Here is a 23,480-nt window from a genome sequence, read left to right as displayed (position 1 = left end):
ACTTCATTTAGATATGATTTCCAATCATGAGTAGCCACTACTGATATCTCCCTGACAGCTTTCTCAAACCCCTCCTTCTAGGGCCCTTGCTGATGTTTTGGGAGTCCCAAAGGCACATTTACCCCAATAGTTACATGACAGTTATTTGATATGATTAAAATAGTACAATTAAATTATATTACGGGGGCTTCCCTGGTGGCGCAGTAGTTCAGAATCTGCCTGCTAATGCAGGGGACACGGGTTCAAGCCCTGGTCTGGGAAGATCCCACATGCCGCAGAGCAACTAGGCCCGTGAGCCACAACTACTGAGCCTGCGCGTCTGGAGCCTGTGCTCCGCAACAAGAGAGGCCACAATGGTGAGAGGCCCGCGCACCGCGATGAAGAGTGGCCCCCGCTTGCCGCAACTGGAGAAAGCCCTAGCACAGAAACGAAGACCCAACATAGCAATCAATCAATCAATCAATCAATCAATAATCTTTAAAAGAAAAAAAAATTATATTACAGGATAAACTTTTGTAGGCTGACCAGAGATTCTCCAGCATTCTCTGAAAGTGTATCTTTATAAGAAAATGTGTTCAAAATTTTGTATGAAAGACCTGTAAAAGAATTTTTGTAGCACGATGCTCCTGTAAGCTGTGACTGCGTACTACTGACACATTTTGCATTATACCTGTATCTCCACTAACCTCTAGTTCAAGTCATTCAGCTCTGTGAATGTATCAGTATCCTCGGTGGACGGATGGCACAAAGCAGGGAGACTAACCTCAGGAGTGAAGTGCATATAAGTAGGCCTAGAACTTTCAGGGCCATATCCTAGACCTATCAGCACTAGGAATTTCTCTATTTCTGAAATTTCAAGTTTTGAAATCTTACTCTGAGATCTTAACTTTCAATCCACCAGCCTTTCCCACTCCCTAAATCTGTGGTCTTCACTGAAATCGCTTATTCCTCTTAGCTTTTCCCAATTCTGCTCCTCAGATGATGTTCAATCTCTTCAAGACATTAACAACTGTACCTTCAGTTCTCCTGTACTGCTGCCTATACCTATTTCCAACTAGTACCCATGCCTGGATGAATTCAACCACACAATTTCTCCATTTCTAATTTTGGGTTGCTGGATACTGTGGAGAAAATTCTACAATTCTGCAGACTGCTTACAACATAAATTTTGATTTTTCTAAAATTATTATTTTCATAAATAAAAACTAATAATTCCAAACGGATTAAAGATCTAAATGTAAACAAACAGTAAAACATTGGAAGCAAATATAAAAGGAAATACTTATAATTTAGGGTAAATTCTTCTTAAAAGGAAAAAAAAAACAGATTTATAGCTACAAATACCACAAAGTTAAAAGACAAGCAACAAAAAAAACAAAAATAATAGCAACCTTATAACAAAGAATTAATAACGAGACTATCCATGGAACTCTTAAAATCAACAACACGATAACAAAATAAGAATTGAATAGAAATAGACAATCCCCCGTAAAAATACTATACATATGAAATGCAACACAACGTACATATAAAAAGGCACTTAAAAATCTCTAATAATCAGAGAAATGCAAATAAAAACAAATACAACTATTTTCTCAGTTTGGCAAAAAATTGATAGGATTTACAAAATATATACATAGTAAGAATAGAAAAAATCGAAATGTACACACCTTGTTGAATTAGCAGCCTTTTTTAGGGCAATCTCATAGTATCAACATACCTACTCTTTCTTCTAGTGATACCTCCTCCAGGAAGCTGTCCTAGAGCAATACTCACAGTACAAGACAGTTTACTGCACTATATGTTGCTATAATTGTTTATAATAACAAAAAATCAGAAATAGCCTAGTCCTTTAATAGATGAATAGGCAACTCATGGTACACCTGTATTATGGAACAGTACAATTCTTAGAAGTTAGGAGGGAAAAAGAAGTTAAATTTTAAAAAATCAGGATTTCAGCACCAAAACGTAAGGAGCTTAGAAGTCATCACTCCTGTACTTACACAAGAAACAGCTGAATAAACTGGAAACCAAGGATTTTTCTGGAACCCTCAGAGAACTGAGGTTGCAGGGCAAACTAATCCCTGAAATCTGGAGAGACAAGCAAATCCAGAAATTCACAGATGAAATATGCTTATCTAGAACAGAAACCCCTGGAGCCATAACTGTTGGGAACACTTAAATGATGAGTATGAAGAACTGCTAGAGGTTAACAGTGGGTTAGCATGAGAGGGAGAAACTCCTGGGGCCACAGTCTTCAGGCTCTCACCACAACTTTCCTGGGTTGCACTTCTAGGAACCCCACCAGATTCTTTCTCACAGAGATGTGGGAAAGACCCACTCCTCCTGGCTCTGGCAAGAGGGAAGGGAAGCACAATCACTTTGAAATGTTCCCAGAGGATACTCTATTAACAAAGGCCGACTTTCCAGGGTAAAAGACTATCTTAGCCTTGTCTCACCTGAGGGAAGGGCATCTCTCTCACCCCACCTCTTCCTCCCCACCCTCCTCCACCAACCTTCCAGTCTCACCTAAGGGAGCTGAGGGAAGAAATAACCCTGGGGAAATACTTGTGAAGGTCACAGCCCAAGAGTTACAGGCCCACTAAAACAATGAGATTTAATCACAGGATTATAAAACAGTTCCCCTCTTCTACACTTTACAACCACCAACTGTGCTCTAAGAAAGAATCAAAAGAAAATGCAAGAAATCAACACTGTAGCACTGTAACAATTATGAAGAATGCTTTGATGAGCTCAGTAGTAGACTGGATATGGCCAAGGAAAGAATCAGTGAGCCTGAAGATAAATCAGTAGAAGCTTTCAGAAGGAGAAGAAAGAGAAAAGGGAGGAGTGGCATATTTAAAGTAATAATGTCTAAGTACTTTGCAAAATTAATGACAGACACCAAACCACAGATACAGAAAGCTCAGAGATTATCAAGATTAAATACCTAAAAGACTACATTTAGGCATATCATATTTAAACTATAGAAGGTCAAAGATAAGGAGAGACTCTTGAAAGGGAGTGGGGTGAGGGGGTGGGAGGAGGAGGAAAACCTTACCTATAAAAGGACAAGGACGAATATTATAGTGGACTTCTCATCCAAAACGTTCAAGCAAGAAGAGAATGAAGGGAAATATTGAATATTTAAAGTGTTGGAAGAAAAACCTGCCAGCCTAGAATTCTATATCCAATGAAATTATCCTTCAAAAGTGAAGGAAGAGGGACCTCCCTGGTGGTCCAGTGGTAAAAAAATCTGCCTTACAATGCAGGGGACATGGGTTCAATCTCTTGTCGGGGAACTGGGATCCCACGTGCCACGGGGCAACCTCAGCCCACACGCCACAACTACTGAGCTCACGCACCTCAACTAGTGAGCCCATGTGCCCTGGAGCCTATGTGCCACAACTAGAGAGAAGGCTGTGTGCCTCAACAAAGATCCCGTGTGCCACAACAAAGATCCTGCGTGCCACAACTAAGACTTGATGCAGCCTAAAATAAATACATAAATAATACATAAAGCTTAAAAAAAAAAAAAAAGGTGAAGAAAGAATAAAGAATTTCTCAGACACTCAAAAAATGTGAAGGTATTGTGAGGTGACATGCCATACCAGAAATATTTATAGTTGTTTTGGGAGAAAAAAATGATATAGGTCAGAAAATTGTACAGGCATACTATGTTTTATTATGCTTCACAAATTGAGATTTGTTTTTTCTTTGTTTTGTTTTGTTTTGTTTTGTTTTTACCAATTGAAGGTTTGTGGCAACCCTGTGTGGTCAGATGATGGTCTTTTAGGAATAAAGTATTTTTAAATTAAGGTATGTATACTTTTTAAGACATAATGTTATTGCACACTCAAAAGACTACAGTATAGTGTAAACATAACTATTATATGCATTGGGGAACCAAAAAATTGGTGGGACTTGCTTTATTGAGGTAGTCTGGAATATCTCCAGAGTATGTCTCTATTTACATAACAAAGAGAAGGGTGTCAGAGAAGGAATAAATGAAGGTAAAATAAAATTGTTTTATTATCCTTAACTGATCTAAAAGATTGTTTTTAAAGTAATAATAGTGATAATGCATTGGGTGTTTAAAGTTTCTGAATTAGTAAGATGAATAACAGCAATGTCATAAGGAACTGGGAATACTTTTATAAGATACCCATACTATACCTCAGTAATAAAGTGTTATTTGAAGGTAGATGAATATTAGTAAAAAAAAATGTTCACTCTAGGGCAACCACTAAAATTTTTTTTAAAAAGTTTAATTGATACACAGAGAGAGGAGATAAAAGGAAAACATGTAAAATGCTCAGTTAAAACCAGAGAAGACAGAAGAGGAGTAGGGGGAACCAAATAACAAATGCAACAAATACGAAAGTTTTAAACAAGACAGATATTAATCCAACTATATCAAAACTCACTTTAAATGTGACTGGACTAAATGCACCAATTAAAAGACGGAAGGTCAGAGTGAATTAAAAAACACATCTCAACTATATGGTGTCTATAAGAAAGCCGCTTTAAATATAAATAATCAGATAGACTGAAAGTAAAGAGATGGAGAAAGGTAAACCACGCTAACTCCAGTCAAAAGAAAGCTGGAGTAACTATATTAATGTTAGACAACAGTCTTTACAACAAGGAAAACTATCAGGGATAGTTAGAGGTATTACACACTGACAAAAGGGTCAATTCTCTAAGAAGACTTAACAATCTTTAACACGTATAAGCCTAACATGAAAATCCCATATGCGGCAAGCACTGATAGAACTGAAGGAAGAAAAAAACAAATCCACTTTGGAGTTGGAGACTTCAACAGCCCTCATACAATAATTGATACATCAAGTGTGCAGGAAATCAATACAGTTTACTGAACAGTACTATCAACCAACTAGAACTATAGTTGATATTTTCAGAACACTACATCCAACAACAGCAGAACTCACATTCTTCTCAAACTCACATGGAACATTCACCAAGACAGATCACAGGGACTTCCCTGGTGGCACAGTGGTTAAGAATCCGCCTGCCAATGCAGGGTACACGGGTTCCATCCCTGGTCCGGGAAGATCCCACATGCAATGGAGCAACTAAGCCCGTGCGCCACAACTACTGAGCCTGCACTCTGGAGCCCGTATGCCACAACTACTGAAGCCCGCATGCCTAAAGCCCGTGCTCCGCGACAAGAGAAGCCACCGCAATGAGAAGCCTGTGCACCACAACGAAGAGTAGCCCCCACTCGCCGCAATGAGAGAAAGCCTGAGCACAGCAATGAAGACCCAACACGGCCAAAAATAAATTAAAAAAAAAAAAAAAAAGACAGATCGCATAATGGGCTGTAAACACACCTTAACAAACTCAAAAGAATAGAAATCATACCAAATATGGTATCAGATTACAGTGGAATTAAACAGAAAATCAGTAACAAAAGACAGCTGGAAAAACCCCAAATATTTGGAAATTAAACAACATGCATCTAAATAACATGAGCCAAAGAAGTGTCAAAAGAAATTTTTAAACATTTTAAACCAAATGAAAATATAACTTATCAAAATGCATAAAATGCAGTGACAGATGTTCTTAGAGGAAAATTTGTAGCACTAAAAACATATATTACAAAAGATATAAAAAATAGCCTAATCTTCCACCTTAGGAAACTAGAAAAATATGAGCAATTTAAGCTTAAAGGAAGCAAAAGAAAAGAAATAAATGAGGGCAACAAATCAATGAAAATGAAAATGAGAAAAACAGAGAAAATCAAAAAACCAAAGCCTGGTTCTTTGAAACGATGGAAAAAATTAGTCTCAGTCTCACTACCATATGATCGGTGCCCCTGTCTTGAGTGTATCTTCCCTACAGCTCCTCAGTTTTCTTCTGAAAAACAAAGCAGATATACCACTTCTCTGATTTAAATCCTCTGCTGATTCCCTATTGCCTAAGAATAAACTGAAGCACCTTAATCTAATATCTAAATTCTTAGACACTCTGGCCCCATTTATATTTCTAGCCTTCTCTCTCACTAAGACACCTGCTTTGCTCTAAATTCTGCTCCACTGAAAGTACCTCCCAGCCTTGTTGGTTTCTTTAGCCCTCTGTGTGTTTGTGTATGGTGTTCTCTCTGCCAAGGAAGGCCCCTCTTCCACTTTTCCTAGCAGCTAAGCTCTCAGTTCGCCTTCTCAGAGAAGTCTTTCCCAAACCTCCAGGCAGAACTTGTTGTTTTATCCTACCATGGTACTTTAAGAGTCTGGCATAAAATATTCATTAAGAGAGACAGTATAGTATAGTGGTTACAGAGGCTTTGCAACTAATTGCCTGGATTCAAATCCTAGCTGCACCATTTTACCAGCTGCGTAACTTCAGCAGGTCAGTCACCATCCTTGTGCATCAGATTCCTCAAGTGCAAGAAGAGAGTAACTATCAGAACCTAGGCCAGAGTGGTGGTGTAGTGTAATTCACCAAATGAGGTACTACACAGAAAACGCTTTAGGGTAATGTCTGGCACGGGTGCTCAGTAAGCGACAGCTATTCTTACTGCTATTCTACTGTAACAAACATATACCAACTAGTGGTTATTTACTCCCACTAATTTATCATGTCTTCAGTGGTGAGAACCAAATCTTATTTAACTTTGTATCCCTAGTTCATAGTAGGTGGTGGGTAAATAAATGTTAAAAGACTTACATACGGTCATACACCTACTACATGGTAGCATCATATTTTATGTGCAGACATTATGAATTCCGGATGTGCTTTTACTATTCCTCACAAAAAATTACATATTACCCATAAAAATTTTAAAAAGTTATGCCCTAGTTTTCATCGTATAGAAAGTCTTCACAGTTCATAAACGTTGAAGTTCTTAAACATCTCCAGGAGAAAATTACATTGACAACCATTTGTTCTTAATTGAAAAGTTACCAAGTTGCTTAAATAAAGATCATTTCTTTCTGCTTAATTATCAGTATCTCTCATTAAATTACAAATTCCCTAAAAGCAGGCTATGCTCTCCAAATCCTTAACAACTAGCTGAGGATTTAGTGCAGAATAGAAATGAACAAATGAATGTAGCAACAATTCCCATAGCTTTAAGGGAAAGTACAACTTTCAAGGCTCTTCATTACCTGGCCCCTAGATCTAATCCTCCTCTTTATTCCACCCATACTTTGTCTCCTGCACATCTCCCTGATGTGCCTTCACAGTTCTGTGCCTTCATATACCCTTCCTGGGGTGGGAGTGGTGGGTTCTCCCCATGCAATTATACATTTAGCTAATTACTAATCATTCTGCAAATCTCAGCTCAACTGTCCCCTCTTCTAGAAAGCATTCCCTAATTTCTCAGTTTAATAAAGATGCTCCCTTCTTTTCCCATACAATCCTGGGCATATCTTTATTATAGCATTTCTCACCTTGTTATGTAACTGTTATTTTGTTTATCTTTTTCCAACACTAGACAAATAATATAAGATTATGGAAGGCAAAGATCATGTCCTATGCAACTTCTTCCCTCAGTGTCTAACACAGTGCCTGGCAAAAAAGATACAAGCAATACATGATTAACAAATGAGTAAAAAGTGATCAATAAAAGTTTAGACAATGAATGAATTAGAGGCAGCTCAAGCCAAATATAATTTAAGGTTAATTTAAAATAGGCCAAAGAGAAAGAATTTTCTCTAAATTCCTTGCCTGTTTATTTTAAAACAAGAAGCCTTAGATGACTACTTTGTTCTTTATGGTTTGTTTAAATTCAGTTTTATTACTTGAAAAAATAATAAACCATTACCATATGACTATTTTTCCTGGGAGGTGTTAAGTACCGCATAGAAATAAAAGTATTCAGGGAAAACTGGTATAAATTTGGAAAGTAAGAACTATGAATGTGAATGCAGGGGCAGAAGCAGAAAAAAAAAAATCACTATTAATAGTTAGGTTTGGTTGGTAAGCAGAGGATGAAAAAACAAAAGGCAATAAGTGGAATCCTCCACAGGGAACTGGTGCATCAACAACAAAGGAATATCCAAAAGAAGTAGTCAGCTCCCCAGTACTGATAACAAATCATCACGGAATGAGCTGGAATATATGCTGTGGTCTGAAAGCAATGAAAGGAAAATGACAAATGCAAAAGATTATGCAGAATTGTATTAGTAAAACCTCACAAATGAAAGAAAAAAGTAATAAAACAATGATATCAACAAAAATAATACTGTTAATGAGGGTTTAAACTGTGAATTCCTATACTTTTATATTTATAAAAACATTAACAGGGCTTCCCTGGTGGCGCAATGGTTGAGAGTCTGCCTGCTAATGCAGGGGACACGGGTTCGAGCCCTGGTCTGGGAAGATCCCACATGCCGCGGAGTGGCTGGGCCCGTGAGCCACAACTACTGAGCCTGTGCGTCTGGAGCCTGTGCCCCGCAACGGGAGGGGCCGCGATAGTGAAAGGCCCGCGCACCGTGATGAAGAGCGGTCCCCGCACCGCGATGAAGAGTGGCCCCTGCTTGCCGCAACTGGAGAAAGCCCTCGCACGAACCGAAGACCCAACACAGCCAAAAATAAATAATAAATAAATAAATAAAGTAGCTATAAAAAAAAAAAAAAAGAGACTACTCTTTAAAAAAAAAAAAAAAAAATTAACATTTATACATTCAGATAAATTTTGCCCTACCCATTAGTTATCTTAGAAGGTTATATTCACATAATGATGCTGACATGGTTCAAAATACTTTTAAAAATTCCTCTTTAAAGACTACCATCAAATAACACACAAGGGAATCCCCATAAGGTTAACAGCTGATCTTTCAGCAGAAACTCTGCAAGCCACAAGGGAGTGGCAGGACATATTTAAAGTGATGAAGGAGAAAAACCTACAACCAAGATTACTCTACCCAGCAAGGATCTCATTCAGATTTGATGGAGAAATTAAAACCTTTACAGACAAGCAAAAGCTGAGAGAGTTCAGCACAACCAAACCAGCTTTACAACAAATGCCAAAGGAACTTCTCTAGGCAGGAAACACAAGAGAAGGAAAACACCTACAATAACAAACCCAAAACATTTAAGAAAATGGGAATAGGAACATACATATCGATAATTACCTTAAATGTTAATGGATTAAATGCTCCCACCAAAAGACACAGACTGGCTGAATGGATACAAAAACAAGACCCATATATATGCTGTCTACAAGAGACCCACTTCAGACCTAGGGACACATACAGACTGAAAGTGAGGGGATGGAAAAAGATATTCCATGCAAATGGAAATCAAAAGAAAGCTGGAGTAGCAATTCTCATATCAGACAAAATAGACTTTAAAATAAAGACTATTACAAGAGACAAAGACGGACACTATATAATGATCAAGGGATTGATTCAAGAAGAAGATATAACAATTGTAAATATCTATGCACCCAACATAGGAGCACCTCAATACATAAGGCAAATGCTAACAGCCATAAAAGGGGAAATCAACAGTAACACAATCATAGTAGGAGACTTTAACACCCCACTTTCACCAATGGATAGATCATCCAAAATGAAAATAAATAAGGAAACACAAGCTTTAAATGATACATTAAACAAGATGGACTTAATGGATATTTATAGGACATTCCACCCAAAAACAACAGAATACACATTTTTCTCAAGTGCTCATGGAACATTCTCCAGGATAGATCATATCTTGGGTCACAAATCAAGCCTTGGTAAATTTAAGAAAATTGAAATCATATCAAGTATCTTTTCCAACCACAACGCTATGAGACTAGATATCAATTACAGGAAAAGATTTGTAAAAAGTACAAACACATGGAGGCTACACAATACACTACTTAATAACGAAGTGATCACTGAAGAAATGAAAGGGGAAATCAAAAAATACCTAGAAACAAATGACAATGGAGACACAATGACTCAAAACCTATGGGATGCAGCAAAAGCAGTTCTAACAGGGAACTTTATAGCAATACAAGCCTACCTCAAGAAACAGGAAACATCTCGAATAAACAACCTAACCTTGCACCTAAAGCAATTAGAGAAAGAAGAGCAAAAAACCCCCAAAGCTAGCAGAAGGAAAGAAATCATAAAGATCAGATCAGAAATAAATGAAAAAGAAATGAAGGAGACAATAGCAAAGGTCAATAAAACTAAAAGCTGGTTCTTTGAGAAGATAAACAAAATTGATAAACCATTAGCCAGACTCATCAAGAAAAAAAGGGAGAAGACTCAAATCAATAGAATTAGAAATGAAAAAGGAGAAGTAACAACTGACACGGCAGAAATACAAAAGATCATGAGAGATTACTACAAGCAACTCTATGCCAATAAAATGGACAACCTGGAAGAAATGGACAAATTCTTAGAAATGCACAACCTGCCGAGACTGAACCAGGAAGCGACAGAAAATATGAACAGACCAATCACAAGCACTGAAATTGAAACTGTGATTAAAAATCTTCCAACAAACAAAAGCCCAGGACCAGATGGCTTCACAGGCGAATTCTATCAAACATTTAGAGAAGAGCTAACACCTATCCTTCTCAAACTCTTCCAAAATATTGCAGAGGGAGGAACACTCCCCAATTCATTCTACGAGGCCACCATCACCCTGATACCAAAAGCAGACAAAGATGTCACAAAGAAAGAAAACTACAGGCCAATATCACTGATGAACATAGATGCAAAAATCCTCAACAAAATATTAGCAAACAGAATCTGACAGCACATTAAAAGGATCATACACCATGATCAAGTGGGGTTTATTCCAGGAATGAAAGGATTCTTCAATATACGCAAATCAATCAACGTGATACACCACATTAACAAATTGAAGGAGAAAAACCATATGATCAGCTCAATAGATGCAGAGAAAGCTTTTGACAAAATTCAACACCCATTTATGATAAAAGCCCTGCAGAAAGTAGGCATAGAGGGAACTTTCCTCAACATAATAAAGGCCATATATGACAAACCCACAGCCAACATCGTTCTCAATGGTGAAAAACTGAAACCATTTCCACGAAGATCAGGAACAAGACAAGGTTGCCCACTCTCACCACTATTATTCAACATAGTTTTGGAAGTTTTAGCCACAGCAACCAGAGAAGAAAAAGAAATAAAAGGAATCCAAATCGGAAAAGAAGAAGTAAAGCTGTCACTGTTTGCAGATGACATGATACTATACATAGAGAATCCTAAAGATGCTACCAGAAAACTACTAGAGCTTATCAATGAATTTGGTAAAGTAGCAGGATACAAAATTAATGCACAGAAATCTCTTGCATTTCTATACACTAATGATGAAAAATCTGAAAGTGAAATTAAGAAAACACTCCCATTTACCACTGCAATGAAAAGAATAAAATATCTAGGAATAAACCTACCTAAGGAGACGAAAGACCTGTATGCAGAAAATTATAAGACACTGATGAAAGAAATTAAAGATGATACAAATAGATGGAGAGATATACCATGTTCTTGGATTGGAAGAATCAACATTGTGAAAATGACTCTACTACCCAAAGCAATCTACAGATTCAAGGCAATCCCTATCAAACTACCACTGGCATTTTTCACAGAACTAGAACAAAAAATTTCACAATTTGTATGGAAACACAAAAGACCCCGAATAGCCAAAGCAATCTTGAGAACAAAAAATGGAGTTGGAGGAATCAGGCTCCCTGACTTCAGACTATACTACAAAGCTACAGTAATCAAGACAGTATGGTACTGGTACAAAAACAGAAACATAGATCAATGGAACAGGATAAAAAGCCCAGAGATAAACCCACGCACATATGGTCACCTTATCTTTGATAAAGGACGCAACCATATACAGTGGAGAAAAGACAGCCTCTTCAATAAGTGGTGCTGGGAAAATTGGACAGGTACATGTAAAACTATGAAATTAGAACACTCCCTAACACCATACACAAAAATAAACTCAAAATGGATTAAAGACTTAAATGTAAGGCCAGACACTATCAAACTCTTAGAGGAAAACATAAGCAGAACACTCTATGACATACATCACAGCAAGATCCTTTTTGACCCACCTCCTAGAGAAATGGAAATAAAAACAAAAATAAACAAATGGGACCTAATGAAACTTAAAAGCTTTTGCACAGCAAAGGAAACCATAAACAAGACCAAAAGACAACCCTCAGAATGGGAGAAAATATTTGCAAATGAAGCAACTGACAAAGGATTAATCTCCAAAATTTACAGGCAGCTCATGCAGCTCAATAACAAAAAAACGAACAACCCAATCCAAAAATGGGCAGAAGACCTAAACAGACATTTCTCCAAAGAAGATATACAGATTGCCAACAAACACATGAAAGAATGCTCAACATCATTAATCATTAGAGAAATGCAAATCAAAACTACAATGAGATATCATCTCACACTGGTCAGAATGGCCATCATCAAAAAATCTAGAAACAATAAATGCTGGAGAGGGTGTGGAGAAAAGGGAACACTCTTGCACTGTTGGTGGGAATGTAAATTGATACAGCTACTATGGAGAACAGTATGGAGGCTCCTTAAAAAACTAAAAATAGAACTACCATACGACCCAGCAATCCCACTACTGGGCATATACCCTGAGAAAACCATAATTCAAAAAGAGTCATGTACCAAAATGTTCATTGCAGCTCTATTTACAATAGCCAGGACATGGAAGCAACCTAAATGTCCATCATCGGATGAATGGATAAAGAAGATGTGGCACATATATACAATGGAATATTACTCAGCCATAAAATGAAACAAAATTGAGTTATTTGTAGTGAGGTGGATGGAGTTAGAGTCTGTCATACAGAGTGAAGTAAGTCAGAAAGAGAAAAACAAATACAGTATGCTAACACATACATATGGAATCTAAGGGAAAAAAAGATCATGAAGAACCTATTGGCAAGACGGGAGTAAAGACACAGACCTACTAGAGAATAGACTTGAGGATATGGGGAGGGAGACGGGTAAGATGTGACAAAGTGAGAGTGGCATGGACATATATACACTACGAAACGTAAAATAGATAGCTAGTGGGAAGCAGCCGCATAGCACAGGGAGATCAGCTCTGTGCTTTGTGACCACCTAGAGGGGTGGGACAGGGAGGGTGGGAGGGAGGGAGATGCAAGAGGGAAGAGATATGGGAACATATGTATATGTATAACTGATTCACTTTGTTATAAAGCAGAAACTAACACACCATTGTAAAGCAATTATACTCCAATAAAGATGTTAAAAAAAAAAAAAAGATTGCTTTCACGTCATTTTATAAGCTATATCTGAAACTTAGTGTCATCATATATCATGTTTTACCAAAAGTGGAATTACCCAGCTTGCTCATTTGTCTTAGTTTCCAAATTTCCCCCAAATAACTTTTGCAGATTACTAAATATCAAATCCTTTCAAAAAGACTGAAAATTCACCACTAATAATCAAAAGAATGCATCGCAGACTCTGAAGCTGATTATAGGGAAAAAATTCTAAATAGTTACTGAGCAATGCATTGTTGAAATTTAATTTCTTAAGTGTCTGCCTACTGTATGCAAGTTGCTGTGGGAGTACCAACTCCAGTTTTTAACCACCTCCATGGCGTGGCTGTATTTCTTCTAAAATTCCAAACAGATCAGTATATAACTTTCCTTAACAATGACACAATCCGTGGCTTCCCTGGTGGCGCAGCCATTGAGAATCCGCCTGCCAATGCAAGGGACACGGGTTCGAGCCCTGGTCCGAGAAGATCCCACATGCCGTGGAGCAACTAAGCCAGTGTGCTACAACTACTGAGCCTGCGCTCTAGAGCCCATGCGCCACAACTACTGAAGCCCGCATGCCTAGAGCCCGTGCTCCACAGCAAGAGAAGCCACCGCGGGGAGAAGCCCGCGCACCGCAACGAAGAGTAGCCCCCACTCACCGCAACTACAGAAAGCCCGCGTGCAGCAACAAAGACCCAACGCAGCCAAAAATAAATAAATAAATTAATTAATTTTAAAAAAGACACAATCACCTACAATGAGATAGAGTCAAAACCCTTTGCAAGGTATAAAAGGCTCCTCAAAATCTGTTGTCCATCTAATTTTGAAGCTCTATCTTCTGCAATATCCCTCCTCTCAGCCTCGGCTCACACCACATCACCTAACTGCTGTTCCCTGAACAGGCCATGCAATTTCAAACCCTTGTTGCTTTTCCCACATGGTCTTTCCTCTTCCGGAAATGGCCTACTCAGATTTTTTTTACTTCCTGGCAACCTATCATGAATAGTTCAGGACCTTATTTAATTCTAAAACAATTTAAACCTAACTCTATAGTAGCAACTTGATCACTGATTCAAAGAAATATTTATCAACGCACTCCCCATCCCACCTGAATCTCTCTCTGCCCCAGCCACACAGCTCTGCTTTCAGTAGCTTATATTCACCATGTCCTTGCCACCAAAGCAATTAAGACATTAATTTGAAAAACAAAACTTTTTAAACATTTAGAAGAAAATGTTGGGAAATATCTTTATAATCTCAGGGTAAGGAAGAATGTCTTAAAAAAAAAGAACTACACACACAAACACACACGACCTTATGAAAACTAAAAACTTTTGTACATGAAAAATTAACAGAAAACACAAGCCACAAATTGGGAACAAAATATTTGCAACACCTATAAATAACAAAAAAGCATTAGATCCAAAATATGTAAAGAATAGCTACAAATCAATGAGAGAAAGGCAAACCATCCAATATAAAAATGGACAAAAGACAAATAGGCATTTCACAAAAAGAGTAAAATGAATGACCACAAATATTTCAAAGGCTGCATAACCTCATCAGTAAATAAAGGAAATGGAAATCAATACACAATTTTCTGTCTGCTCTTTGCTCCTTGTTGTAAGGATGTTTGTTCATTTACCCTGTGTGTATGTCTGACCCACCCCAAATCCACAAATACTCATTCTCATCCCCTAGAAAAACATGCACTTAATATCCACATCAAGCCTCTCCACAAGGGTTATGCTAACAGTCAACAGCCAATAACCTAGTCTGACCCCCTATAAGGGTATTTCTCAACCTACCCCAGGTACAGTAAAAACATCCTAGGATTTATGGAGGGTATTTCCAGTGAACAGGAAGCCTTTCCACCATTCCTTGAAAATAAACCTAGTGTGAGGTCAGTGACCTGTGTTTTTTATATTCAACTTTTTAGTATTTGCCACAGTACCTGAAACACTGAAGATAACTAATAAATGTATTATGGATGGCTGGGTGAATAGTTGGATGGATGGAGTGAGGCAGGAAATCTTCCTGCTGACAACTTATTTGTTAACTTTTCCAGAAACTCCTCTATCATAATTATTTTAAACACTCTTTATTCACTTAATAGAGGTATATGAATGAAAACAATCAGGAAACTTATGAAATCTTTAAAGAACATACTTTAAAATATCAAAGGTGGTACTGATATAAATCTTAAGGACAGGGCTTCCCTGGTGGCGCAGTGGTTGACAGTCTGCCTGCCAATGCAGGGGACACGGGTTCGAGCCCTGGTCTGGGAGGATCCCACATGCCACGGAGCGACTGGGCCCGTGAGCCACGACTACTGAGCCTGCGCGTCTGGAGCCTGTGCTCCGCGACAAGAGAGGCCGCAATAGTGAGAGGCCCGCGCACCGCGATGAAGAGTGGCCCCCACTTGCCACAACTAGAGAAAGCCCTCGCACAGAAATGAAGACCCAACACAGCCATCAATAAATAAATAAAAATTAAACTTTAAAAAAAAAAAATCTTAAGGACAAAAAAATTATGTGTTACCAGATATAACCCTTTGCTAATCAGTGTTTATTGCTTCCTTATAATTCTGGCATTAGATCTTCTACAAATGAAATACAAAAATGTCCCATGGCTAAAGGGTACAGGTGCATTCTCACTAAAGGGGTTGAAGGATGGGGGTTGAAGACTGAAGAGGCTGAAAAGAAAGGAGGAGAGAAAAGAATAAGAAAGCTATGTTTCTCTATTCTTCCACCAGAGCAAAACATAAGAATGATTACCACAAATAGCCATGTCCCAATTATATCATTTCACTGTTGTTCACATATAGCCTATTTTTAAAAATGCCTTTGGGGAAGAATGAGAGGAAAAATGCTATTCTTATCAGTTTGTTATTTAATAGATTTTATAAATCCATCTGAAATATTAACAATAATATTTAAAATATACTGTCATTCTTGGGAAGTAAGTTACTAAAGTGAATAACCTTGCATAGTACAACCCAGTTTACCATATTTTTCTTATAGTAGTCTCATCTTCCTGTTAGAAGGAATGCCATGTAATAAAATACATAAAATACTACCTTGAATGAACTGACCCCCTGACAATGGGGAGATGGCTATTTCCTAGGTTTGTTTATGTATTTTAAACATTCTATAATAAAGCCTAACTCTCATTATTTGGGGGAACAATTTAAAAAGCATTGATTTTTCTTTCAGAACTGGAGGATCAAGCACACTAGCTATTCTTCTCATTCTGCTCCTTTTATATTTCACAATTAACATCTCAACTAGAGCTGGGGGACAAGGGTAAAGACCTTACAACTAAAATCTCCTAGTTTTGATATTTGCTAGCAGGTTTAGCACTGGAGGTTAAAATTAAATACATCATCTAGTTATCTTATCTCCAACGTCTGGGCTTTTGAATCCAAAAGCCTAAATAGAAGAGTTGCTAAAACAGAAAATAAAAGCTATAAGAAATAAAATTTTCAATAAATAAAGGGTACAGAGTTTCATTTTGTTAACCACCTTCCACCTACAAAGTACATAAGACATTCTAAAAATTACAATTGGTTTTAAGCAAAATTTACTAGGTAGGGAACAGCAGCAGGCAAAGACTTGAGATTCAAGAAAAGATAGATTATTTTTCATATTTATTTTTCTTCTTGAAATTACATTCAGGAAAGTTATCCTATGGTCAAAACTGAGTCATCAGGGGCTTCCCTGGTGGCGCAGTGGTTAAGAATCCGCCTGCCAATGCAGGGGACACGGGTTCGAGCCCTGGTCCAGGAAGATCCCACATGCCATGGAGCAACTAAGCCCGTGTGCCACAACTACTGAGCCTGTGCTCTAGAGCCCGAGTACCACAACTACTGAAGCCCGCGTGCCTAGAGCCTGTGCTCCACAACAAGAGAAGCCACCGCAGTGAGAAGCCCGCACACCGCAACAAAGAGTAGCCCCCGCTGGCCGCAACTAGAGGAAGCCCGCACACAGCAACGAAGACCCAAGGCAGCCAAAAATAAATAAATAAAAATAAATTTATTTAAAAAAAAAACTGAGTCATCCCAAGACATTTTCGTTTATACATACATTTATGTTCCTAGTAGAACATATATTAATTCATTCAAAAATACTGAGAGCTACACCAACTTTGATTACTTGAAATATTTGGACTGGTTTTTCAAAGTAACTATTCCTACAGTGAAACTTTCTATTATATATCCAGGTTTTAAAAAAACTTCACTTATTTTTAATTTTTGAATGATTAAAAATTTTTTATACCATTTAATATACTCTCAAACTTCAGATAACAACTCATTTAATTTCAAATTGATTGTTCCTAAAAAGCAAAATTTAACACTTTAAACAAAATGGGAAAAAAAGAGACCCATGAAACAATTATATTTAATTATATTTTTTAAGTAGATTTTGAATTGGAATACAATAATATTTAAAGAAATTGATCAAGAATTTCCAATACACGTTTCAAGGATCATAACAGTTACTAATTAGATTGTTAAACATAACATAAATGTCTTTAAAGAAGATAAGAGGTAACAGTGAAACTTGCTGAAACTTCATGAAGCTTGAAAATTAAATCATATAATTTTAAATGTCAAAGACAGTCCTCTACCAAACCATGGTAATAAAACAAGTGGCTGATTGACATAAGAACAAACAAACCAAAGTACAGATGAGAGGGCTCGGAAACAGATCCTTATATGTACTGGGAACCTAATACATGATAAAGGTCACAGGAAAAGGGTGTGATTGTTATGTAGATGGTATTGGGAAAGTGACAAACTCTTAGAATAAAATAAATTAGACTCACACCTACAGCCATACACAAAGGTGGGTAAAACTACAAAGTTAAGAGAAGAAAATATATAAGGATATCTTTATGAATCACGTAAAAATTTCTTAAGCATAACTTCAGAGCTGCATGCCATAAGCAAAAATAAAATGAATGTGATTACATCAAAATTAAATACTTTGGCTCAGTAAAGAACATTGTGAACCAAGCAAAAAGAGAGATAACACAATGGGAGAAGATATTTGAAATGTCTAAAACTGAAGGGATTATAACTTAGAATTTATAAGGAATTCCCAAATCAACAAGAAAAATATAGCAATCTCAATGTAAAAAGATATGAACAAGCAAAATGGAAGGCCATCAAACGTAGCAAGAGATATTTTAATTTACTTGATAATCAAAGAAATGCAGAATAAAATAAGGAAAGGCCGCTTTATACCTATTAGATTAGCAACAAGCAGAAAGCTGGAAAATGCCTTGTGTTCTTGGAGATGTGGACAGGACCCACATATATGACTGATGGAAAACAGACAGAGGATCTAAAGGGCAGTGTGTATTACTCAGTATTGCATTCTGCTCCTCAGCATATATCCCAAAGAAATTCTTAAGGGTGAGAACTTGTAAATGGATGTATACTGAACTGTTATTTGTGGTGACTGGGGACTTGTAGGCTATTTGGAGGTCCATATCACTGCCCATCACTAACAAACTGAGTAAGTAACACTGGGTTGATGTACAATCATTCATATTCATTTAAAAGTATATATTTCACACGAATGCATCTGAAAAACATAATGATGAGTGAAAGGAACTAAGAAATAGGATGAAATATATATTACATACCAGTTCTTGAATACTAGATATACATACACTCAAAACAAGTATTTTTCAAGAACACACATGAATGATTGACAACACCAAATGCTTCAGAAGGGTTGTGCCTGTCCCTCACTAAATGTGCGGCTCGTTAAAGGAAATAATTAATTACCTTCCAGTACTTTTGAATTTAGTTAAACTAAGCCCAACAAATCACTGTTTTATATAAGAACTATGTATTTATATTAGACAACTAAAATTACTTAAATAATAACTTTTTCATTTCTTGAATGACTCTCAATGAAACCATATTTAAATCAGATACAAGTAGGTTTTTTTTTCTAAAGCGATTTCCTCAATTTAGCCTTTTTATTCCTCTGACTTTAAAAAATTTCCTTAAAGGAAACTTTATCTGCTCCATAAGCAACAAGAAAAAAACTGGTATCTGTAGGAATATTTGGCTAAAAGTTTCCTGTTTTTTTGTTTTGTTTTGTTTTAACATTCGTGACTGTTAGAATGGTATAAACAAAATAAAGTCGGGATCGACACGTCCATCATCTTGGGGAGGAGGGAATAACTCTCTTGGTTGGCCAGTGATAACTTGCCACCTATCATAAGCTAAAAGGAAACAGGACCTGACTCAGAGAGGGAAGAGCCAAACCAGTCAACTTCCCTCAGATTCAGGAAGATTTCCACTATCGGAGAAAAAAAGGGGAATAAAACTGGGTTCTTTATTATGTCAAAATAAATTGTGCAGTTTTTAAAAACAAAATAAATCTGAGCTTCTTCCAATCCTCAGAGAAGCCTACCCATGGTTTTCGTCAACAGGAAATCACATTGGGAATACCAATGGGGATGGTACTGTAGTATTCGATAGCTGAGATATGGTTTTAATAAAAGAAAGCAACTTTCAATTAGTATTTTGGAGTCATTACAACTTTGGCATAATCTGCCATTCTTTCTATGGAATTATGGTTGAGGATGATGACTTCTGCACTATAATATTCTGAATCAAGAGTAAAGTGTAAAATGTCAGCCACTGTTGCTCTAGGTGGATCCTTGGGATACAGTGGTGAATACCAACAACAACTAGCAAATGTAACATTTACCATTTGTTATGAAATGACAACTCTTTTAGGATATCTGATTTCATGGAGCTTAGAGTCCATGGTGTGATATAGGTGTTGCATGTTATACCACGGAAGTATAAGACACTAGGGGAAAGAAAGTATAGCAGGGAAACCTAATCTAGCTGCAGAGTAGCCGGGCTGTGGGGAGGAAGAGTATCAGGGAAGATTAAGCACATTTTTTGAAGATTTTCAACAGCAGAAGAAAACAAGTAGACTTCACTGCCCATCCACAGGCTATTCTAGACAATCAGGTTTTTGCAGCTTTGTTTTCTGTATGTTAACTCTTCACACGCAAACTTTTCTATACATGATTTGTAATCAGTTTTTCCCAGTGGAAAACACCAGCCTTCTGCCCTTGAATCATTTTAAGAGTCTTAAAGGGACAGCATCAGCAATTAGCAGTCAGGGCTGGAGTTAGTCCCTAAGGAACTCTTGTTTCTTGCTTCTGTGTCAGTTTTTGTCTAGGAAATACAGAGTTAAGATCCATACCCAAGTACAATGCTAGTTATTTTCACAGAAATGTATTCATTTATTCCCTACCACAAGTGGTACAATGCCTACTTTATACATTAAGAAACTGAAGTTCAGAGAGGTGAAAGCAACTTGCCAAAAAATCCAATAACTAGCATTACGTGAAATTTGAATTCAAGACACGGAACTTGAAGACCAGTGCTCTTCTATTAACTGGAAGCTGTCTCTTTGTCTTTATGAAATAATTTTATTTATGAAAGCAACTGTGATTTTATTTTCTAACTATTCCTAGCAATGATAGTACTATTTGTTCTTCTCTAAAAACATTTGGACAAAATTAACCCAAGTATTTTTGTCCCCAAGAAGTTAACAAAAAAAACCACACAAAACCCATGTTTACTCTGTGTATCTCCCACCGAGGGTGTAACCAGACTGGCAACAAGAAATATGATTCATGCGTAATATCCTGGCTGAGAGTTCTTAGTATCTCGACACACATCTGACAGATCAAGGGAATGTTATATACACCTAACTATATTTTCTTTTCCTTTGAATTTTCTGTTCTCTTTTTTTTAATATTTATTTTACTTATTTATTTATTTATTTTTTGGCTGCGTCGGGTCTTCGCTCCGGCATACAGGATCTCTGTTGCGGAGCGTGGCCTTCTCTCTAGTTGTGCCGTGCAGGCTCCAGGGCGCATGGGCTCTGTAGTTGCGGCGTGTGGGCTCCAGAGCGCGTGGGCTCTGTAGCTTGCAGCACGCGGGCTCTCTAGTGGAGGCGCGCGGGCTCAGCAGTTGTGGTGCACAGGCTTAGTTGCCCTGTGGCATGTGGGATCTTAGTTTCCCAACCAGGGATGGAACCCACGTCCCCTGCATCGCGGAAGGATTCTTTACCACTTGGACCACTAGCGAAGTCCCTCCTGTTCTCTTTGGTTCAAGTCTTTCCCAATCCTCACACCATGCACTCAACCACATAACCCCAAATATGGAACAATATTTAGAAATAGTAAGGAAATAATTTCCTGGCAGAACTCCTCAAAGTAAAATTACAAATAAAAATATATTACCAGCCATTAAAAATAACAATGTATTATGTATGTACTTTTAACATGTTCTGAGCAATTTTTTCCATTAAAGAAAAATAATATGAGATAATAACCTTAGAAAAAATTTACTCCAACATCGACAGAAACTATTCATCTTATTCTTCTATGAATAAAATAATATACTTTTATATTATCCTTATAAAATGATTGCTTTTGATGTAAAGAGAAATTCAGGTTTCATGGAATATTTTCCCTGCATATTCACTATAAATGTAAATGCCAACTATTTCAGCCTCTACTGTTCCTTACCTTGGTCTTAGGCTAAGCTAAGTGGTGTGGTGGATCCAGCTCATACTAGCTCGTGAAAGCTGATGGCCAAATTTTCAGAAACTGTAGAGAGCCAGTTGTCAAACCTTAATAGCCTGAAACCAGCCATGGGGAGAACATTTATATCAAAGAAATCAACAAACACTAAAAATGGGGGTTCCTTGGGGTCTTTTCCTGAATGGCCGGTTGTTAAACATTTATCAGCACACTACTGTGCTTAGGCCTCACTAGCACTTTAGAAGCTTATATTTTATTTACTTCATTATGTCTCTTCTTTTTCTCTTTAAACTCTGACTTTGTCCTTCTATTTAATTTTTTCCAAAGCCTACCATTGAAAATATTTAGACTTAACCTCAAAGAGTTACAAGATTATGACTAAGGATCTAAATTAAAAATATTATTTCACCAAAATACTCTCATAGGAAATGTTTCCCTGAATCCTTATCTGATTGACCTGATTTAGCACACTCTGCTACTTTAAAGGCAAAGTCTATTCCTTGTGAGGTTGCTAAGACTAAATTTTTATTCTGATATAAATATTTTGCTTGAAGCTTATGCATATGTTCCTCATAAAACATAAATGTATATAATATCAATACTAATATTTCTACAGTTTTTTGTCCAAGAAAGTAATAAATTATACAGTGTTGAACACCACAGGCCTTTTGCATTAAGTATGAATCCATATTACACCAAAAAAAAGAGGATAAAGTCTATTAGTCTTTTACTGAAGAAACGAAGCAAGAGGTTGTAACTTCTGTAAAGGCATTGAGAACTGAATTAGGCAGAATGTTTACATTATAGAAGCTGTAAAGCAAAGAGCAGGGTTTCTACAGACTCATATGCAAATAGGTTCTTGCTGCCACTTAGGTTCAGCCAATCAAACCTACTTGCCCAAATTCTGAAAGGCAGAAGTGAAGGAGAAACCACACTCCGGGTGACATTTACATTTTTAAGCTACAGAGATTTCAGTATTCAGTAATTACCCTCCTGTTTGCTGAGAGGCAGGGTGTGACACAAACATTTGGCTGCCCACAATAATGTGTGTATTCTAGAGCAGGGGTTAGCAAACTTTTTTTGTAAGGGCTAGATAATAAATATTTTGCCATGTGTTTTCCGTTGCCATTGAAGTGTGAAAGCAACCATACACAACAGGTAAATTAAAAAGTATGGCTGTGTTCTAATAAAATTTTATGTATGGATACTGAAATTTGAATTTCATAAAATTTTTAGGTGCCACAAAACATTCAACCCTTGTGTACTGTTGGTGGGAATGTAAGTTGGTATAGCCACTATGGAAACAGTATGGAGGTTCCTCAAAAAATTTAAAATAGAGCTACCATATGATCCAGCAATTCCACTCCTGGGTATTTATCTGAAGAAAATTAAAACACTAACTAAACGCTAACACTAACTAAACACTAACACCAGCTAACACTAACTAAAGATATATGTACCCCCATGTTCACTGCACCATTATATACAACAACCAAGATATGGAAACAACCAAAGTGTCCACTGAGAAATGAATGGATGAAGAAAATGTGTATATATACACAATGAAATATTATTCAGCCATTAAAAAAAAAAAGAAGGAAATCTTGCCATTTGTGACAAC

At 37.1% G+C, this 23,480-nt stretch overlaps 1 protein-coding gene across 10 annotated transcripts in view; it reads right to left on the bottom strand.

The window, feature by feature from the left end:
- WDFY3 (WD repeat and FYVE domain containing 3) overlaps window positions 1-23,480 on the bottom strand; it is a 275,484-nt gene that overhangs the window by 181,605 nt on the left and 70,399 nt on the right. Inside the window, exon 1 of one of the 10 annotated variants that reach the window (XM_082391033.1) lies at window positions 7,413-7,520. The exons of the other annotated variants lie outside the window; for them this stretch is intronic. The gene's annotated coding sequence lies outside the window, so the exon portion shown is untranslated. Of the gene's footprint in view, window positions 1-7,412; window positions 7,521-23,480 lie in introns of those variants that run through there. 10 annotated transcript variants of the gene reach the window in all.

Source organism: Balaenoptera borealis, assembly GCF_965194805.1.
Source record: "Balaenoptera borealis genome assembly, chromosome: 4".
In the NCBI taxonomy this organism is placed as follows: domain Eukaryota; kingdom Metazoa; phylum Chordata; class Mammalia; order Artiodactyla; family Balaenopteridae; genus Balaenoptera; species Balaenoptera borealis.
This window is presented reverse-complemented; position numbering and strand designations above follow the sequence as displayed.